Genomic DNA, 23,197 nt, shown 5'->3' with positions numbered 1-23,197 from the left:
TTAAGGGATTCCAGCTTTCAGAGGTCTGAGGGCAGTTGTCCTAATATAACAGAAAAAGAGGTCATTGTGAGCAATGATACGCGTAGGGTACGCTGGCCCAAAATAGCTGTGGACGCTGGGGCCCGTAGGGCGATAAGAACCTTAGTGTCTAGTTCCGTGGAGCTTTTAAACAATTGTGGCTCACAGGACGAGATTAACAGCGAACTTATACGTACCCATTCTGACTTGTTTCAGGAACTTAAAAAGTTGTTCATCAAACTTATCCCTAAACAACCTAGGACCAAGAAATACTCATCCACTACCTGGTTTGATAAAGAGTGTAGCAAGACAAAAAGAGTTCTCTTTGAGGCTATTAAAAACAAAAATCATAGCCAGATTAGATCTTGTAGAAAACTCTTTAATGAGGCAAAACGCAAAGCAAAACAAACGTGGGATGAGGAACGCTGGCTTATGCTGTCAGAAGCCTGTGGTAAACGCAATATGCAACAGTTCTGGTACCTCATAAAATGGGGTATCTCGCAGGACGCCCACTATAGCCCAGCATCTGTCTCTAACCATCAGTGGGTAAAAAATTTTGAGGATCAGTTTAAGTGTCATACAGTAGAAGTGACTATACCCTACTGTCTTGAGCCCGTCGAGCCGTTAATATTTTCAGTTACTGAAGTTATCAATTGCCTGCAAAACATTCCCAAAGGGAGGGCCCCTGGCCCAGATGGTATTCCAGCTGACATTTTTTTGGAAGACCAGGACCTGTGGGTACCTTATATACTCCACCTGGTGAATGCAGTTGCAGCAGGCGCTAAAATTCCTGACTCATGGTATGGGGCAGAAATCCTTCCTATATACAAGAAAGGCGATCGCTCAGTACCCTCAAATTACCGGCCTATCAGCCTTATTGATGCGATCCAAAAAATCATAGCGCGCCTCATTTTAGGGAGGATACAGGAATGGATAACAGATTCAGATATTTTGACTCCGTTGCAGGCGGGTTTTAGACCTCATGTAAGCACCCTTGATCAAGCCTTTCGTTTTGCCCTTTTATATTGGAAAACAGTTTTTTTGGGTAAGGGCAAGTTGTATGCAGCTTTTGTGGATCTAAGATCTGCATTCGACTTGGTCCCTAGGACCAAATTATGGGATTGTATACTGGAACAGGGAATGCCCAGGGCTCTAGTGCGACTCTTAATGAATCTTCATGCATACACTTATGCCCAAGTCCGCTGGGGTAAGCCTGGCGAGGTTACGGACAGGTTCCATGTTTCGAAAGGTGTTAGACAAGGATGTGTCCTGGCACCCACTTTGTTTTCCCTGTTTATTAACGGGGTTACCAAATATTTTGCAACACATCCCACGGATGCTCCCCAGATAGCGGGAATGAAAGTACCATTGCTCATGTTCGCGGATGATACCTTGTTATTATCCAAGACAAGGCAAGGGCTCCAGCATGCCCTACTCAGATTTGAGTTATTTTGTGACGAGCATGAGCTAGAAGTAAATGTTTCTAAAACAAAATTTATGGTACTAAGAGGTCGAACACAAACTGTGGCAAGGGTTAAAATGGGTGGTGCTATTCTTGAGCAAACCAATGAATTTACATATCTGGGTGTGCATTTTAGTGATAATTTTAGTTTGAATCCCCAGATTGATATCCAAGCACTTAAACATGCTCAATTAGGCGGTGCCCTTCTTAAGGAATATAAAAGATCATTTACCCGCCCGATGTCCCCACTTATGGAAATCTATGGGTCAAAAATTCTTCCCTCAGTCTTGTATGGGGCAGAGCTTTGGGGATATAGCAATCTGGACCGACTGATGCTGGCCCAAAACAGATTCATAAGAGGGGCGGTTGGTCTTCCGAGGTCATCCCCACGTATCCCGCTCCTTTATGACCTTGGGCTCCAACCGGTGGAAGATCAAGCCAGATTTCGGCCTTTGGCCTTCTGGCGGAGGTTGTGGTCTACCCCAGAGCTGTTATTATATGCGAAAGCATGCCTCGAGGTAAGGGACACCCTAGGATCCGATAAGATTGGTTGGTTTAAGGGAGTTAGAACCACCCTTTGTGCCATGGGTCTAGGTGCCCTTTGGCACAACCCAGACTCAGCTACTTTTCCTTCAAAAAAAGAGCTGAAACAACTATACTGGGAATGGGTGGTAGGCATAAGACACTCATCCCTTATAAGTAGTTCCCTTACAACAACATTTGTACACGTGAAAGATGCCTCTGCAATTGAAAAGTACTGGGATGTTATTAAAAAACCTATGGACCGCAAATTATATCACCAAGTTAGAGTGGGCTCAATACCATTAAGGTGTTTAACCTCAACCTGGGGCACTGGAGGCCCAGATAAATGCCCATTGTGTACTGAAATGCGGGAAAATGTGAGCCATTTGTTCTTTGCCTGTCCATTATATGCTGCCCCAAGGAAGAAGTGGTTGGTACCCCTATGCAAAAATCTGGGCACACAATCGGCCGAGACTGCTTGTAGGATCCTTAAAACTGATCTTTCACCTACTATAGTAATAGGGGTGGCCAAATTCCTGGGGTGGGCATGGATAATTCGTTCTGAACTGCTAAAACAGCTACATGTTGTAGATAAGTAAATTATCTTGAACTTTAGAACTGAGTTTTTAAAGTAATGTAATTCTTTTTTTAATATGTTAAAATATTTTACAAATGAAGCATTAGATAGATTTAATACGTTCTTAGTAGCTTTTCTGAAATATTGTATTTATTGTTATAATCATTAGCACTGATAATTTTATAAGTATTATGACGTGTAGCATGTCTATTATGATGAAATATCGAATAAAGACTTCATTGATTGATTGATTGAGTATGTTTGTTATGTGTCACTGGGACCCTGCTAGCCAGGACCCCAGTGCTCATAAGTTTGTGACCTATATGTATGTGTTCCCTGTGTGATGCCTAACTGTCTCACTGAGGCTCTGCTAACCAGAACCTCAGTGGTTATGCTCTCTCTGTACAAATTGTCACTAACAGGCTAGTGACCAATTTCACCAATTTACATTGGCATACTGGAACACCCTTATATTTCCCTAGTATATGGTACTGAGGTACCCAGGGTATTGCGGTTCCAGGAGATCCCTATGGGCTGCAGCATTTCTTTTGCCACCCATAGGGAGCTCTGACAATTCTTACACAGGCCTGCCACTGCAGCCTGAGTGAAATAACGTCCACGTTATTTCACAGCCATTTACCACTGCACTTAAGTAACTTATAAGTCACCTATATGTCTAACCTTTACCTGGTAAAGGTTGGGTGCTAAGTTACTTAGTGTGTGGGCACCACGGCACTAGCCAAGGTGCTCCCACATTGTTCAGGGCAAATTCCCCGGACTTTGTGAGTGCGGGGACACCATTACATGCATGCACTACACATAGGTCACTACCTATGTGTAGCTTCACAATGGTAACTCCGAACATGGCCATGTAACATGTCTAAGATCATGGAATTACCCCCCCCAATGCCATCCTGGTATTGGGGAGACAATCCCATGATTCCCCTGGTCTCTAGCACAGACCCGGGTACTGCCAAACTGCCTTTTCAGGGGTTTCACTGCAGCTGCTGCTGCTGCCAACCCCTCAGACAGGTTTCTGCCCTCCTGGGGTCCAGCCAGGCTTGGCCCAGGAAGGCAGAACAAAGGACTTCCTCAGAGAGAGGGTGTTACACCCTCTCCCTTTGGAAAAAGGTGTTAAGGCAGGGGAGGAGTAGCCTCCCCCAGCCTCTGGAAATGCTTTCATGGGCACAGATGGTGCCCATTTCTGGATAAGCCAGTCTACACCGGTTCAGGGATACCCCAGCCCTGCTCTGGCGCGAAACTGGACAAAGGAAAGGGGAGTGACCACTCCCCTGACCTGCACATCCCCTGGGAGGTGCCCAGAGCTCCTCCAGTGTGCTCCAGACCTCTGCCATCTTGGAAACAGAGGTGCTGCTGGCACACTGGACTGCTCTGAGTGGCCAGGGCCAGCAGGTGACGTCAGAGACTCCTTCTGATAGGCTCCTTCAGGTGTTGCTAGCCTATCCTCTCTCCTAGGTAGCCAAACCTCCTTTTCTGGCTATTTAGGGTCTCTGCTTTGGGGAATTCTTTAGATAACGAATGCAAGAGCTCATCAGAGTTCCTCTGCATCTCTCTCTTCACCTTCTGCCAAGGAATCGACTGCTGACTGCGCTGGAAGCCTGCAAAACTGCAACAAAGTAGCAAAGACGACTACTGCAACCTTGTAACGCTGATCCTGCCGCCTTCTCGACTGTTTTCCTGGTGGTGCATGCTGTGGGGCTAGTCTGCCTCCTCTCTGCACTAGAAGCTCTGAAGAAATCTCCCGTGGGTCGACAAAATCTTCCCCCTGCAACCGCAGGCACCAAAGAACTGCTTCACTGGTCCTCTGGGTCTCCTCTCAGCACGACGAGCGAGGTCCCTTGAACTCAGCAACTCTGTCCAAGTGACTCCCACAGTCCAGTGACTCTTCAGTCCAAGTTTGGTGGAGGTAAGTCCTTGCCTCCCCAAGCTAGACTGCATTGCTGGGAACCGCGTGTTTTGCAGCTGCTCCGGCTCCTGTGCACTCTTCCAGAATTTCCTTTGTGCACAGCCAAGCCTGGGTCCCCGGCACTCTAACCTGCAGTGCACAACCTCCTGAGTTGTCCTCCGGTGTCGTGGGACCTTCCTTTGTGACTTCGGGTGAGCTCCGGTTCACTCCACTTCGTAGTGCCTGTTCCGGCACTTCTGCGGGCGCTGCTTGCTTCTGAGTGGGCTCCTTGTCTTGCTGGGCGCCCCCTCTGTCTCCTCACACAACTGGGGACATCCTGGTCCCTCCTGGGCCACAGCAGCATCAAAAAACCCTAACCGCGACCCTTGCAGCTAGCAAGGCTTGTTTGCAGTCTTTCTGCACGGAAACACCTCTGCAAGCTTCTTCACGACGTGGGACATCCATCCTCCAAAGGGGAAGTTTCCAGCCCTTGTCGTTCTTGCAGAATCCACAGCTTCTACCATCCGGTGGCAGCTCATTTGCACCCACAGCTGGCATTTCCTGGGCATCTGCCCACTCCCAACTTGATCGTGACTCTTGGACTTGGTCCCCTTGTTCCACAGGTACTCTCGTCTGGAAATCCATTGTTGTTGCATTGCTGGTGTTGGCCTTCCTTGCAGAATTCCCCTATCACGACTTCTGTGCTCTTTGGGGAACTTAGGTGCACTTTGCACCCACTTTTCAGGGTCTTGGGGTGGGCTATTTTTCTAACCCTCACTGTTTTCTTACAGTCCCAGCGACCCTCTACGAGCTCACATAGGTTTGGGGTCCATTCGTTGTTCGCATTCCACTTCTAGAGTATATGGTTTGTGTTGCCCCTATCCCCATGTGCTCCTATTGCATTCTATTGTGACTATACATTGTTTGCACTGTTTTCTATTGCTATTACTGCATATTTTGGTATTGTGTACATATATCTTGTGTATATTTGCTATCCTCATACTGAGGATACTCACTGAGATACTTTGGCATATTGTCATAAAAATAAAGTACCTTTATTTTTAGTATAACTGTGTATTGTGTTTTCTTATGATATTGTGCAAGTGACACTAGTGGTACTGTAGGAGCTTCACTCGTCTCCTAGTTCAGCCTAAGCTACTCTGCTAAGCTACCATTTTCTATCAGCCTAAGCTGCTAGACACCTCTCTACACTAATAAGGGATACCTGGACCTGGTGCAAGGTGTAAGTACCCCTTGGTACTCACTACAAGCCAAGCCAGCCTCCTACATTGGTTGTGCAGCGGTGGGATAAGTACTTGCAACTACTTACCACTTTGTCATTTTGTACTTTTCATAAGAGAAAAATATACAAAACAAGTTCAGTGTATGTACACCTAACCAAAAAGTTTTGCTTTTCTCCTCTCACTTCTTTACTAAGTGCTGAAAAGTACCTCTAAACTTTCAAAAAGTTTCTAAAAAGTTTAAAAAGTTTTTTTTTTCTGTTCTTTAAAAAGTTCTGAAACCTTTTCTTTTTTTTCTATCCCTTAAACCTTTTCTATAATGTCTGGTACAGGCCAAACTGTTGATCTGACCAAACTTGCTTATGATCACCTTAGCTGGAAAGGAGCAAGGAGTCTCTGCATTGAAAGAGGTTTAGGGGTAGGGAAGAATCCCTCAAGAGAACTGTTAGTTAATATGCTCATTGAACAGGATAAGACCTTAGTTGGCACATCTGTAGAGAAATTAGCTGATGGTTCACACTCTGATTCTGGGAATCCCCAAGTAAGAGTGTTAGAAGGGAACCTTCCCAGCCTGCCCCCTAGTAAGCCACCTAGCATAGCTGGTACTAATGTGACTTCTCATCACAGTAGGAGTGTGACTTCTGTAGGCCAGAGTGTTAGAGTGCCATCTGTTAGGGACAGGTCTCCCTCTGTTCATTCACACCATTCTTCTGTGTCAAAGCATGCCCAACCCACCCTCCCTGAAGACAGATTGTTAGAAAGGGAACTCAATAGATTGAGAGTGGAAGAGTCCAGGCTGAGGCTTAAACAGCAACAGCTGGCTCTAGACAGGGAATCTTTAGACTTAGAAAAAGAAAGACAGAGGTTGGGGTTAGGACCTCATGGTGGCAGCAGCAGTATTCCCAATAGTCATCCTGTAAAAGAGCATGATTCTAGGAATCTGCACAAGATAGTTCCCCCTTACAAGGAGGGGGATGGCATTAACAAGTGGTTTGCTGCACTTGAGAGGGCCTGTGTTGTACAAGGGGTCCCTCAAAGGTAGTGGGCTGCTATCCTATGGCTATCTTTCAGTGGAAAGGGTAGGGATAGGCTCCTTACTGTGAAGGAAAGTGATGCCAATAATTTTACAGTTCTTAAGAATGCACTCCTAGATGGTTATGGCTTAACCACTGAACAGTACAGGATCAAGTTCAGAGAAATCAAAAAGGAGCCTTCACAAGACTGGGTAGACTTTGTTGACCATTCAGTGAAGGCCTTGGAGGGGTGGTTACATGGCAGTAAAGTTTCTGACTATGAAAGCCTGTACAACTTAATCCTGAGAGAGCATATTCTTAATAATTGTGTCTGATTTGTTGCACCAGTATCTAGTGGACTCAGATCTGACCTCTCCCCAAGAATTGGGAAAGAAGGCAGACAAATGGGTCAGAACAAGAGTGAACAGAAAAGTTCATACAGGTGGTGACAAGGATGGCAAGAAGAAAGATGGTGAGAAATCTCAAGATAATCATGGGGATAAGGGTAAAACCAAAGATCCTTCTTCAAATCTTAAACACTCTTCTGGGAGTGGGGATAAAACAAATTCTTCCTCTTCTTCTCAACCCACACACATTAAAAAACCTTGGTGCTTTGTGTGTAAAAACAAAGGCCATAGGCCAAGGGATAAGTCCTGTCCAGGTAAACCCCCTGAGCCTACCACCACTAATACATCAAGCTCTAGTGCCCCTAGCAGTAGTGGTACTAGTGGTGGGACTGCTGGCAACAGTCAAGTTAAGGGTGTAGTTGGGTTCACTTATGGGTCCATCATAGAAACTGGGATAGTCAGTCCCAAGACAGTTTCTGTCACACCTAGTGGCATTGGCGTTGCCACACTGGCTGCTTGTCCCCTTACAATGGATAAGTACAGGCAGACAGTTACAATAAATGGTGTTGAGGCCCAGGCCTACAGGGACACAGGTGCCAGTATCACTTTAGTGACTGAAAACCTAGTGCATCCTGAACAACATATCATTGGACAACAGTATAAGATTATTGATGTCCATAACTCCACTAAGTTTCTTCCCTTAGCTATAATTCAGCTTAGTTGGGGTGGAGTTACTGGCCCTAAGCAGGTGGTAGTATCACCTAGCTTACCTGTAGATTGTCTCTTAGGTAATGACCTAGAGGCCTCAGGTTGGGCTGAGGTAGAGTTTTATGCCCATGCAGCCATGCTGGGCATCTCAGAGGAATTGTTCCCTCTCATTTCTACTGAAATGAAAAAGCAAAGGAGAGAAGGCCTGAAAACTCAGGATCCCTCTCCAACAACAGGTAAAAAGGGTATCACAGAATCCCCTAACCACCCTGCCATTCAGGATACCATTCCTGTGGTGGGAGAAACCTCTCCTGGGGTGGCACCTGTTCCAAGGGAATCATCAGCTGGCATAGCTGTACTCCCTGAGGTGGAAGTACCTCTCTGTGGGATAACTAACATTGGTGAGAAAAAGAGCACCATTTTAGTTAACATGGAGCATCCCTCCAACCCTCCCAGAGAAATTTAGTGCAGAAACCCTGCACTGCCTCACAACACTTAGGACAGCATCCCTGCCCTAGTGTGGAGCTCATAGGACAGCATCCCTGCCCTGCTCCAACTCAAGAGAAACAGCATCCCTGTTCTCTCTTCCAGCCATATGGACAAAGTTTTTGCCCAGCTATGGCTTTTCTGAGACAGCATCCCTGTCTGGCATTCTCATCACTAGAAATAGGTTCAGTGGACAATTCCCACTGCTCTAAACCAAAACTTACTGATAGAAACTCTGAAAATATATCTTCACATTGTTGCTTAGCTAAAAAACTTCAAACAGGGTGGTTTACATCCCCACAGGGAAGTAACCATATAGTGGATGATAAAGGGAGTAACCAGTCTATTGCAGAGCTACTCTCTACTTATCACCACTTAGACAATAAAGTCTCAACTGGCCAAGGTTAGCCTTATTGTCCTTCGTTTGGGGGGGGGGGGTTGTGTGAGAAAGTAGCCTCTTTCTAGCCTTGTTACCCCCACTTTTGGCCTGTTTGTGAATGTATGTCAGGGTGTTTTCACTGTCTCACTGGGATCCTGCTAGCCAGGGCCCAGTGCTCATAGTGAAAACCCTATGTTTTCAGTATGTTTGTTATGTGTCACTGGGACCCTGCTAGCCAGGACCCCAGTGCTCATAAGTTTGTGGCCTATATGTATGTGTTCCCTGTGTGATGCCTAACTGTCTCACTGAGGCTCTGCTAACCAGAACCTTAGTGGTTATGCTCTCTCTGTACAAATTGTCACTAACAGGCTAGTGACCAATTTCACCAATTTACATTGGCATACTGGAACACCCTTATAATTCCCTAGTATATGGTACTGAGGTACCCAGGGTATTGGGGTTCCAGGAGATCCCTATGGGCTGCAGCATTTCTTTTGCCATCCATAGGGAGCTCTGACAATTCTTACACAGGCCTGCCACTGCGGCCTGAGTGAAATAACGTCCACGTTATTTCACAGCCATTTACCACTGCACTTAAGTAACTTATAAGTCACCTATATGTCTAACCTTTACCTGGTAAAGGTTGGGTGCTAAGTTACTTAGTGTGTGGGCACCCTGGCACTAGCCAAGGTGCTCCCACATTGTTCAGGGCAAATTCCCCGGACTTTGTGAGTGCGGGGACACCATTACACGCGTGCACTACACATAGGTCATTACCTATGTGTAGCTTCACAATGGTAACTCCGAACATGGCCATGTAACATGTCTAAGATCATGGAATTACCCCCCCAATGCCATCCTGGTATTGGGGAGACAATCCCATGATTCCCCGGGTCTCTAGCACAGACCCGGGTACTGCCAAACTGCCTTTTCAGGGGTTTCACTGCAGCTGCTGCTGCTGCCAACCCCTCAGACAGGTTTCTGCCCTCCTAGGGTCCAGCCAGGCTTGGCCCAGGAAGGCAGAACAAAGGACTTCCTCAGAGAGAGGGTGTTACACCCTCTCCCTTTGGAAAAAGGTGTTAAGGCAGGGGAGGAGTAGCCTCCCCCAGCCTCTGGAAATGCTTTCATGGGCACAGATGGTGCCCATTTCTGCATAAGCCAGTCTACACCGGTTCAGGGATCCCCCAGCCCTGCTCTGGCGCGAAACTGGACAAAGGAAAGGGGAGTGACCACTCCCCTGATCTGCACCTCCCCTGGGAGGTGCCCAGAGCTCCTCCAGTGTGCTCCAGGCCTCTGCCATCTTGGAAACAGAGGTGCTGCTTGCACACTGGACTGCTCTGAGTGGCCAGGGCCAGCAGGTGACGTCAGAGACTCCTTCTGATAGGCTCCTTCAGGTGTTGCTAGCCTATCCTCTCTCCTAGGTAGCCAAACCTCCTTTTCTGGCTATTTAGGGTCTCTGCTTTGGGGAATTCTTTAGATAACGAATGCAAGAGCTCATCAGAGTTCCTCTGCATCTCTCTCTTCACCTTCTGCCAAGGAATCGACTGCTGACCGCGCTGGAAGCCTGCAAAACTGCAACAAAGTAGCAAAGACGACTACTGCAACCTTGTAACGCTGATCCTGCCGCCTTCTCTACTGTTTTCCTGGTGGTGCATGCTGTGGGGGTAGTCTGCCTCCTCTCTGCACTAGAAGCTCCGAAGAAATCTCCCGTGGGTCGACGGAATCTTCCCCCTGCAACCGCAGGCACCAAAGAACTGCTTTACCGGTCCTCTGGGTCTCCTCTCAGCACGACGAGCGAGGTCCCTTGAACTCAGCAACTCTGTCCAAGTGACTCCCACAGTCCAGTGACTCTTCAGTCCAAGTTTGGTGGAGGTAAGTCCTTGCCTCCCCACGCTAGACTGCATTGCTGGGAACCGCGTGTTTTGCAGCTGCTCCGGCTCCTGTGCACTCTTCCAGGATTTCCTTTGTGCACAGCCAAGCCTGGGTCCCCGGCACTCTAACCTGCAGTGCACAACCTCCTGAGTTGTCCTCCGGCGTCGTGGAACCTTCCTTTGTGACTTCGGGTGAGCTCTGGTTCACTCCACTTCGTAGTGCCTGTTCCGGCACTTCTGCGGGTGCTGCTTGCTTCTGAGTGGGCTCCTTGTCTTTCTGGGCGCCCCCTCTGTCTCCTCACGCAACTGGCGACATCCTGGTCCTTCCTGGGCCACAGCAGCATCCAAAAACCCTAACGCGACCCTTGCAGCTAGCAAGGCTTGTTTGCGGTCTTTCTGCACGGAAACACCTCTGCAAGCTTCTTCACGACGTGGGACATCTATCCTCCAAAGGGGAAGTTTCTAGCCCTTGTTGTTCTTGCAGAATCCACAGCTTCTACCATCCAGTGGCAGCTCCTTTGCACCCACAGCTGGCATTTCCTGGGCATCTGCCCACTCCCGACTTGATTGTGACTCTTGGACTTGGTCCCCTTGTTCCACAGTTACTCTCGTCTGGAAATCCATTGTTGTTGCATTGCTGGTGTTGGCCTTCCTTGCAGAATTCCCCTATCACGACTTCTGTGCTCTTTGGGGAACTTAGGTGCACTTTGCACCCACTTTTCAGGGTCTTGGGGTGGGCTATTGTTCTAACCCTCACTGTTTTCTTACAGTCCCAGCGACCCTCTACGAGCTCACATAGGTTTGGGGTCCATTCGTGGTTTGCATTCCACTTCTAGAGTATATGGTTTCTGTTGCCCCTATCCCCATGTGCTCCCATTGCATTCTATTGTGACTATACATTGTTTGCACTGTTTTCTATTGCTATTACTGCATATTTTGGTATTGTGTACATATATCTTGTGTATATTTGCTATCCTCATACTGAGGATACTCACTGAGATACTTTGGCATATTGTCATAAAAATAAAGTACCTTTATTTTTAGTATAACTGTGTATTGTGTTTTCTTATGATATTGTGCAAGTGACACTAGTGGTACTGTAGGAGCTTCACTCGTCTCCTAGTTCAGCCTAAGCTGCTCTGCTAAGCTACCATTTTCTATCAGCCTAAGCTGCTAGACACCTCTCTACACTAACAAGGGATACCTGGACCTGGTGCAAGGTGTAAGTACCCCTTGGTACTCACTACAAGCCAGGCCAGCCTCCTACACCCACACAATGTAGACTAGCAATGCAGCTTCCCTACCTTCAAGTCTGGCGACAGGGGGAGGAGGCATGCTTTCGCCATGGGTCAGTGGCAGCAGCGACTACAGGTCTTTTCCAGTCGAAAATAGAAGTGGAATTGGAAGAAAGGTGTAGAGGTCAGACCGCCACAGTTGGCTTGTCAGTAAGGCACATCCAAATTTGCATGGCGGTAAAGGTAGCTGAAGTTCTGCCAGCAGCCAGTATTTCCTATGCGCCATCAACACTGGTGGAGTTTCTTGGCGGCCAACATCTAAATCAGGTGTGTGGACCACCAAGGCGGCAGATGTTTTTTCAGTCAGAAAACCAATGGTGGGCCAGTATCGCCAAGATCTAAATAAGGCCCAACGTTACACATTGCTTTCTCATAGTATAACTTTTGTAAAATAAAGCACAACATGTAGGGGAAGCCAAAAAGGTAAAACAGGTGTTTACTGCAAAAATATCCATTATGGAAGCAAAATAATGCACAACAATTGTCATTTCAACAGATCAGAGGATACACCCTCAATCCAGCTGGTGCATATGATGCTAAAATACATGCATTTTGGGCACACGTTTTTGCAGTTTTTCACAAAACAAATGAATGAAAATGGGAGCATATGATTGATATTGTTACTTAAACAAAAGTAAATAATAAGGAGATGGTAGGATCTCCTCATAAGAAAGAATGTGAAAAGTCCTCGAAGACTAGAAACAGTGGACACAAACAAGCATTGACTCTGCTTCTTTCTCAAATTCATGCTTTGTGGCACCAATCCTCAAAACGAGGCTATGTTTACTACAAGGTGCAGAAAATGTGCAATTAGACAACACAAATACAACTCATTATACACATTGGAAATACAAGAAACTTAGACACAGAAGAATTAACTTGCTCCTCAGGTTAATATTGCAATTCAGAAATAAAATGTATCAATACATGTTAAGACATACAGGAGCATTGGTCTATTTATAATAAAGTATTGGTGTTAAGACATGGAAACAAGCACTTTCTCACGTTTGATCCACTGTTGTTAAAACCCTCAACCCTAGAACAAACAAGCATTGGCAATGCAGTAGGTCTTGCATTTGCTTAAGTTAGAGCTACTGGTGTAGTAAATGCATAACTGGACTTTTCGTGCTACATAAATTGGTCAACCCTGCTACATAATTTGGTCCTCTCTGCCCCATAATTCCAGTGGCCCTGCATATAACTAAATCACTTCCATTTACCTTCTTCCTCCATCTGCTACTGAACTCAAATCAACTCAAACTCCATGAAAGAACTCATATGGAGCATATTGCCATTTCTAAGTTTACTTTTAATTTTCGTTTTGAATACAGAGCTCAAATTTACTGCAAGACGTGAATCTAAAAACATAAGGGTGATAGACACACAACCGCACACATGCCGCTTATTAAAATACATAAAGAAAGCAAGGATTAGGTGCTGTACTAAACCAGTTTCATTCCATAGTAAAGTGATGCCTCTCGATACAATGCAATACAGCAGCAGCAATCAGGGTCAAAAATAAAAGTGTTTTTAACCTACTATATCAAACTCAGTAGGGAAAACAAGAGGTATAAAAAATAAATGACACAAAGCATGCTGCTGGTCGCTCAATCTGACTTCCTTTGGCTCATTAAAACAAGACACTTAGACAGGGACATCTTTTCTTGTAGTCAGACAAAAGAAAATGGAAAAAACTATCCCTTGGGGTTGGTTAAAAATGAAGAGCGGGGGTAGTGACACACACCACAGCAAGTTGGGTTGCAGAAAAGAAGATGAAGCAGCAGATCATGGCAGTGGAGCACTGATGCCCACAATATTTGTGCCTCTCGGCTCTGCATGGTGTGCTCAATTTTGTCCGTAACTTCTAGCAGAGGTCCAAGGCATCAGCACAATGACTAGTCTTACAAAACTTCCCTACACTGAATTGAAGGTTTAAGGCTCAACAGGAAGAGGAGGAGATGTGGCCAGAGCTGTCAAACGTGGAATTGGGGAAGCAGGTCTAGGTTTTAAGTCCAGGCTTCTGCTCAACATCTTATAATTCTGGGCAAATCACTCATAATTCCCATGTTTAAAAACAAAAAATATGAATCCAAGCTAACGTAATGTAATTTGGTGTCCATGTAAAACGCTCTAACGTCCTTGGACTAAGTTTGTACTATATTAAACTGCAGAATAATTTAAGAATGCTGAGAAGGAAAATACAGCTAATCTGGAAGTTAGAAGTCGCCCAATAAAAAAACAAGATACCTTGCGGAAAGTGTCTACGGAGACACATCCCTCCTCTTCAACAGAAGTTATGTATTGCCGAGCTTAGACAGCCAGCCAGCTCTTCCAGTGCAGAGGGTTAGTGGCCAATGGCCGCCAGATACTTTACCATAGCGAGCAGCGAGCAGCAGATGCAGCTTCCCAGGTAAGATAGAAGCATCAGGAAGCAGAGCCCCGCCCGGACCTGCAGCCTATTCCTAGTGGAAGCGATCACTGCCTATTCAGAGCATGGCAGTTCAGTGGAGTATGCCAACTACCCAGACACCAACATGGCAAATGGGGGAAGACTTCGGGCTGCACAAACAAAACCAACAGGTAACGCAGGCTACACAAGCGCTTTAAGGTAAGCCCTCCCTAATGCTGTACCCGAGAAAGACCAAGGTTACGTACTACATTCCACCCCCAGCACTAGACACTTAATGGATAGGCCCAACCCCTAAAGCCATACAGAAACCACAGGGAACGGCAGGATGATGCAGTTCGTGCAAAAAGTCTCGTGACAACAACGATGTGGCGTAACATACAGAGCTGCTGACTGTGGAACAGGGGAACCGGGCTTGAGTCTGGCGTCAGCTCTGTTAAAAAAAATATATATGCTGATCTAAAAATAAACTCAGTAACAAATAAAATTAAACAAACAATGGCAATCAAAAGGCAGATAGGTAGTGTGGACATGTGGAAGTCCACAAAGGAAGTGCTTTAAAATTGAATGAACCACCTGTTACGTAGCGACACTGGGAAGCATTAACAATGGTGCTGTGGCAGAAGAAACAACATACGACCATACAGTGCGTAGCCGCGAGGCCAAAGAAAAAAATAGTGCACCACCCTAAGGTATGTGGTCGATCGTGCAATCATCCATGTAACAGGGTCAGTCTGAAAGGCGGTAACAAAGCAGCCTCAAGGCAGGACAAAGGTGAAGCATTTTCCTATGAAATCAAGAGAATTTTGAAAGGCGGACCAAGGAACAAATGAAAGTGATGGGCGTGGTTAAAGCCCACAGATATAGATTACAACATGTCGAAGACAACGTTTGCACGCTGCCTAGCTCGACCCAAAAATGATATATTTACATATTAGTTTTAGTAAAATGTGTTGTACAACAGGAGGCCACATCAGAGTGCTTTGGGTAGAGAGGGAATAATGGCCGCAAAGGTGGACAAGAGAAAAACAAAAGCTAAGTGGCTCCTAGCCCTACCATGGATAAGATAAAAAACACACTGACTCGATGGAGAATGTCCACCACCAGAGTGGATGATCGGCTTTAGGGATATAACCAGATTAGTGTGCATGGGTCTGGAACAGTCTACACAATGTCTGAGGTCATATTTCGGCTGCAGAAGGTGCCACCACTATCAAGGTTTCTGTGTGTATTTTAGTTGTTATTGCTCTTTGTACCTAATTGAAAATAAAAGTCATGTCATTCTGTTAACTGTGTCATGCTGAACCTAAGTTCCTAACCCTTACGTTCTCTTAGAATAACCCTTGATTGCTCATCTTTGTATCCTCAAAGTTGTTCAATGAAAGCAACTTGATTATGCATTTAAGATCAGTAGTGCTTGTAGCCATGGGACAGCTTCTATCCCCATTAAGTACCTGGACCAAGTACTAGATACTGAAATGATCCCTATATCTGTGCCATGCTTGGAAGAAGACAGAACCAGAACTACCTAGATATAGGAGAGTACCAGGCCTCTGACCAACAGGACAAAGAGTGTGGCCCGGCTATCCTAAATCTGTGTGGAGGTTGTCATTGGGATTGAGTATCGAGGAGCAATGAGGACTTTCGGGCAAGACAATTAGAATTATCCTGGAAGTAACATCAATGGCAAGAGGTTGAGAAGCTACACAGGCACTTTCTAGGACAGGATGGTGGGTGTCCATCCATAGTCTCTGAATAGAAACCCCGAGGGATTATGTGTCTGCCCTACTCTGCCACCCAGGGTTACTGAGGTATTCTAATTTGATCTCACATTTTGGGTTTCTGTCTTGTTGACTCGGATTGATGACTCTAATTCTACAGTTTGGACTCTAAACATTGAGGTTTGCAGATATAAGCATATGAAGCAGGTTAGTCCACTCTATATGGGTCACAGTGTGGAATTTTGGAACAGATAATCAACATAGAAGCTTGAGTCTCTACAAATGTCAGCCTGGAACTGATCCTCTAGTAAATGGAAAATCCTTTTCTCCATTCACAGGGTGGGTGAGACATGGGTCTCATAAAGAGAGGCATAATTAAGAACATTGTGGATGATTTCAGTGGCTTCCCTGGTTTTTGGAATTTGACCTCAATGCCATATGGCCCAACTACAGCTCTAAGATAACTCAAAATACATTGCTAGTTCTTCACATACAATAGGTTTTAAAAAATATGAGGTTCCTCCAAAACTGAAGTACTCTCATGATGCCTGTGAGGCAAATATAATTGAGACGCAATAAAAAGCATTAGGACCGCAATAATATATATTAATCCCCCAATAAAGACAGAATCGATGTTAAATGACAGCCCCGGTAATCGTGGAGCAGTACTACAGCAGGAGTTTGAACACAGACAAAGTGTACTAATTGCCTATTCCAACTGTGGTTGATAACTATGGAGCAGGGATACTCACAAATGGAAAAGTAGACAATTACAATCCACTTGCAGTGTCACCACTTCCATCTATATGTATAAAGCATCAAGTTTGAGCTGTATAAGTTCACACACCAGTTGTTGATTGTAAGACATTGGGTTGTTGGTTGACTGGTGTGTGAGTCCTTGTCAAGCAGCTACCACCATCCTTGTAAGGATAAGACACAAGCAACCCCAAATTAACCTGTGCTCAAACCGTGGAAGCTTGGCACAGAGCAGTCAGGCTTAACTTAGAGGCAATGTATAAAGTATTTGTGCAATACTCCAAACAGTAAAACAGTGAAAACATACCACAAAAGGAGCCCACAACAGAGTTAGAAAACTAGAGTAGATTGTAATAAATAAAAAAAGACCAAAATGACAAAAATCCAATTAGTACATTGAATTTTCAAGTTGTAAGTAAAAAATAGCACCAAAAAGCATCAAGTGCTATTGGAGCTATCTGGTTGCGCCAGACCAGGACAAAGTCACAAGTTCAGGCCAACCATGATGGAGCACGGGTCGGCTACAGGGACATAGTCAGGCTCGCTGAACAAAGTACCTTAAATCCTAGCAGTGCAGTATTGCGTGGATCTGCGTTGAAGATGCATCACGCAGCCGAAACAATGCGTTGGTTCTGAGGTCCTGTTGCATTTATGTAGAGGATCCCGTATACAGATCTTGCAATGCGAAGGCCAGTGTTGGGGTTGCTTAGCGCAGTCGAGATGATGTGTGGGTTCTGATGAGTGGTGAAGCTGCGATGCAGAGTTTTGATGTCATTGTCGAGGCTGCCATGGATGAGAAGAGAGGAGCTGCGCCGGGGAGAGCATCACGCAGAGGCGGTTCCGAACATGATGCTTCGGTTCCAAGATGTGGGTTGCTGTGGCGATGCAAGTCTTTTGTGATAAGTCCAATACGTGCAGTAGTGGCGGAGCATCAGTTCTGCACAAGGATGTGCTGATCCATGTAGGAGATGAGTCGGTTCTGTTAAGGATGCACCACTCAGCAGAGGCGATGCATCTGTTCTGCTGGCAAGCACCTTAGGCCCACTTCCAAGGATCCAGGACTGGGGTGGCACCACTTGGCAGGATAGACTCACTGATGGCAGAGCCCAAGTGCCAAAGCAGGGTGGTTGGAAGTCTGTTATGTCCCTGAGACTTCAGATCAAGAGGCCAGCCAGCTATCCCCTGGAGTCACTCTGGGATCAAGAGATGCAGGTACAGTCCTTCTCACCCAGGCAAGAAGGCAGCAGGCCAGCACTGCAAAGCAGGAGTCCAGCAGAGTGGCAGTCGTTCACCAGCACAGCAGCCCTTCTTCCTGGCAGAGTATCCACAGGTTGAGAAGTGTATTGAAGTGATGGTGTATGAGGTCCAGTACTTATACCTTGGTGCCCTGGTTCTGGAAGGTGAGAGAAACTTCTAGGCAATGGATTTGAAGTGCAAGGAATTCCCTTCCTCCCCTGCCCTGGCTCCAAGCTGGCTAGAGTGACAATACAGTGTTGTCAAGCCCTTTGTGTGTGGACAGGACACAGCATATTCAGGTGTAAGTGAGACTGTATCCAATTCCTCCATCCCATCCTGCCCTAGATTGCCTGTCAAGTCATACCTAAGCTCCCTTTGTGTGTGGCTGTCTAGGAGGGATACACAAAGCCCAATTGACAACTTCACCCAGTCATGTGACTAGAGACAGACCGCTAGCACCAAATGGCTAAGGCAAAAAAAGCCAACTTTTTAAAAGTAGCATATTCTGAATTGCAATTTAATATCCAACTTCACCATAACTTAGGATTTTAAATTGTGATTCCAGAAACACCAAAACTTGAGAATTATGTTTTCCCATTTAAAAATTACACTTATAAAATGTAACAAGCTACCTCCACTGTTATCCTATGGGCGAGAAAGGCCTTGCAGTAGTAAAAAAACTAATGTAAAACTTAAAGGTACCTGTTCTGCCTTTTAAATACATTTCACTCTGCCATCTGGGTAGTCCAGGACCTACTCTAGAGGTGACTTGTATGTACAAAAAGGAAGGTTTGGGCCTGGCAAAAAGGTTATTTTGCCAGGTTGACATGACAGTTTAAAACTGCAAATACAAACTCTGCAATAGCAGGCACAAGACATGCTTACAGAGCTACATAAGTGGGTGGCACAGTCAGTACTCCCGGTATACTATTTGTTTTTTTATTTTCTTTATTGAATAATCAGGTATACATAACAAAATCACATAAATCAAAGACACGTTCATTCTTTTAAAATTAATTAACTCATTCAACTTATGAAATGTGGCAGACATTACTTTCAGATCAATGTATCTATCAAGTTTTCCCAGTTTCCTTTGCCCTTCCTCTGTGTGCCCGCTCACTGAGCATATTACAAACCAAGTTCAATATGTGAAGTTTGTTAACTCATTTGCCATAGTGAAATGCATAATTTTAATCAGTACATACACTAAAATCTAATTATCCAGACTCTCAGATTCCTTTGACCTTCCTCGATGCACCCACTTTTTAAACCTGATCCATTTTAGATGCTCAGGCTTCAAACATAGGAGAGGTAACGGATTTCCATTTCTGCAAAATTAGTGACTTTGGGCCAGATGTATCAAACCATTTTGCATTCGCAAACGGTGCGAATCGCAGAATTGGGCCGTTTGCGAATGCAAAAACCTGGTCTGAGATGCATGAAAGGCATTCGCAGCCCAAAAATAAGGAAACACAAAAATTTCGATTTTTGGCGAAGCAACATGGTTTTGCGTGTCACATTTTGCGTCTCGCAATTTGCGACATGAAATACCGAATCGCAATTAGCATTTTGCAAATTGCAAGTCGGAATAGCGACTCGCAAATACTGATTCGGTATTTCAAGTCAGAAATTGCGAGACGCAAAATGCAACTCGCAAAAACCATGTCGCAATTCGATGCATAAAAAATTCGCAAATTGTGTATTTTCGCAGAATGGCCTTTTGCACATGCAAATTACCACTGACTGAAACCAGGTGGTAACCAGGTGCAACCTATATAAGGAGGCCCAGAATGCATCAGACTCTTTTCCACAATGGCTGCACTCTACGTCATGGCGAGGAGAATGAAGATCTTGGCAGGTTTGAGGAGAGGGAGGAGGAGACAGGAGCACATTTTCATAGTGCCCATTTCCCTTTTTGACCAGACTGAGAAGGAAATATATGATAAGTATAGGTTGAACTCAGCCATGATACTTGACCTGATAGCTGAGCTACAACCCATACTGCAGCGCACAACACATGGGACAAATAGCATACCGACCCATGTGCAGGTATTATCCTCCCTGCACCTACTTGCCTCAGGGAGCTATCAAGGGGTCAATGCAGCAGCTGGAGGAGTATCACAGAGTGCTCTCTATAGATTTTTCAATGCATTTATCAACACCAAGCTGAGTAGGATACACAAGTACATCAGATTCCCCCACAGGAAATACAGCAGACTAAAATAGATTTCTTTCAGATAGCACAGTTACCCCACGTCCTAGGTGCCATAGATGGGACACATGTTGCAATCTGTCCACCATCGGCCACAGAGTATGTGTACTGTAACTGTAAATACCAACATTCAATGAATATACAGGTGATATGCAATGCCTCCTACATCATAACTGATCTTGTGGCCAGGTACCCAGGGAGCACACATGATTCATACATCTTTCGCCACAGCGGGATTCACACAAGACTGCTAGCTGGGGAGTTTGGTGAAGGATATCTACTAGGTATTGTCCCTCTGTACACTGGTGCATTGATGGCGTTGTGACATCAGATGGCTCACTTACTCATTATACCCTCTGTTCCTTCCAGGAGACAGTGCCTACGCAGTGCGCACCTACATGATGACGCCCTCCCTAAATCCTACACCACCAGCAGAACGGAGATACAATTCAGCACACAGGGCAACCCGCAATGTGGTTGAGCGCACCTTTGGCCTGCTAAAGAGTAGCTTCCGGTGCATCCACAAAAGTGGAGGGGCACTACAGTACAGCCCGGACACGACCTGTAGAATAGTGGCCATGTGTACGATCCTGCACAATATAGCTACTACCAGGGGCATACCTGTGGAAATATCTGATCCAGACTCAGATGAGGATGATGATCCCATACCCCCCTACAGCCAGCAGACAGGACCAGTGCAGCAGAGGGCAGGCAAAGGCGTGCAGACATCACGCACAACCATTTCAGATGTAAGTAATAACAACACAACTTCACTGACATGTGTACTGGTAGTTAGTACCTTTATTACCTTAACGTCAGGTAACATAAGTGTCACTAGCACAAAAATTAAACATGTGTCATTAAATAAGCATTAACAGTGTCTCACTAATTATTCATAGTTCACTGTAAAATAAAAAAGCAGACAGTCCCCTGTGGCCATTACAGCTACTTTTTACGGCCACGCAAGCCACTCGAGTGTGCAGTGGCCTCACCGGCACCTCTGGTATATGCCTCAGTGGCAGTGCTGTGCCTGGCACTGCGACGCCTAGGATCTGTAGTGGGCACTGCTACGCTGCTGAGGCTAGATGAGTCCTCAGTCTCCCCTAGTCCAAGTTCACTGGATGTAGCAGAGCGGTTACCCAGCATAGTATCCAGCACATTTGTTATCTGGACCAGTCCCTGGGCTGCATCCCTACTGCTGTGCGCTGCCTCCACCTGTGCGGCCACAGCACGCCGCGATATGAGGGCCGTAGATGTTGCAAGGCGATTGACCGATCTACAGAATCCACTAAACATGCCCATGAATCGCCTCTCATACCTGCGGTGGCTGACTCTGTCATGCCTTAGCTCTGTGCAGAGTTCCCTCACGGCATTGGTCAGCTCCCTGGTGTCTCCCTGGCTTTGAAATATTTGAATTAAGGCACTCCAACTGCCGATGCAGTCCCCCCATGTTGGCATTGTGTGCCTGCATCTGCCTATGCATTGCCATAATCTTATTTTGCAGGCGCTGCAGTTTCAGCATAGAGGATTCCAGGCCACCGAAGACTGATGGGCCCTCTCCTGCTTCCACATGCTGTGTGCCTGCATACTGAGGCCTCCTGTGGGGTGTTGAGTGACGCTGGGGCTGGGACTCCTGCATTACGGTGGATCTGCCATCTGGTGATGGAGTGTGGCCGTCATCTCGCATGTCATCTGAGTCCTGGCTCAATTCGGGGAGCGGTACAGCCCTTGCCCTGCGTCTGATAGGCGCAATATTCACTGACTCACTGGTGTTGGAATCTGATGGAGGCTGGGTTTCAGCATCCCCCACAACGGCACATGCTGATGCTGCTGGGCCTGGGCCATCTGCAACGACAATGTGCAGCATGTAATTTATGTATGTATCACCAAAGGTTCAAGAATGGTAATGAATGTACAGTTACATCATATCACTATGTGGTGGGTGTTGTGTTCTTCTGGGTGTCGCTCTACTTAATTACATTCAAAGTGCTACTTTCAGCTCTGGGTTGTAGACTACCACTCCCATAAGGCATTGTTGTGCCGCTTCTAAGATGTGGAATGGACTACTTATCACAATGCTTTGCACTAATTGCTAATTCCTAAGGAGCATTTGTACATACACATATGGGGTTACATTTCAATATTGCACTTACCTTTACTGGTGCTTGGTGTGCCGGATGTGTCTATGTCAGTGACCCCACTGACATCTTCTGGGAGGAGTGTCGACTCCACCAGGGGGTGGAAGGTGTCTCGTGGATGGTCTGCCTCCTGTGCTCCTTGCCTCCTGTAGTCTTCTGGCTACCCTCTCCTTGGCACGGGAATGCAGGTCGTACCACCTCTTTTTGATCTTTTTGATCTCCTCCACTGAGCGCTGCGCAACCCCCACAGTGCAGATTTTAGTTTGTATGTGCGCCCAGAGTTTGCGCTTCTCACACTCAGGGACCTGGAGTGAGCTCTTCCCGAACAGCCGGTCATGGCTCCTCACCACCTCCTCAGTGAGCACCTCCAGTTCCTGCTCACTGAACTTCAGTTTTCTTTTCCTCTCTCCCTTCTCCTTTCCATTTGCAGAGTTGTCCATGCTGATGTGCAGTCCTGCCTTGTTCACAGACTTCCTCCCTGCGGCTGGGCTGTGTCTCTCTCACTGCTCCTTTGGGTGTGGCACCTGCAAACTGCCTGGGATGACTCACTTCCTGCTTGTGATGTCATCAGGCTCTGCCAGGTGTGTGTTCTCGCAATTTGCGATTTTCAAATACCGAATCGCAATTTTTTTGCGATTCGGTATTTGGGCCTCGCAAATTGCATTAGCGATTTTTAAGAAATCGCTAATTCCGAATCGCAATTATGTTACATTGCATATTGTGACTCAGAAATAGCGATTTCTTAAAAATCGCTATTTGCGATTCGCAAAGGGGTTTGTTCATACATCTGGCCCTTTGTTACTAAAAGACCCAATAAAGAACTACTGTTGCTTTCGCAGCCTTAATTTTAAATACGCAGATGCAATCCCGAATAATGCTCCCTGTAAATTTGGTTTAATATG

The sequence above is a fragment of the Pleurodeles waltl genome, chromosome 7 (assembly GCF_031143425.1).
Source record: "Pleurodeles waltl isolate 20211129_DDA chromosome 7, aPleWal1.hap1.20221129, whole genome shotgun sequence".
Lineage (NCBI taxonomy): Eukaryota > Metazoa > Chordata > Amphibia > Caudata > Salamandridae > Pleurodeles > Pleurodeles waltl.
This window is presented reverse-complemented; position numbering follows the sequence as displayed.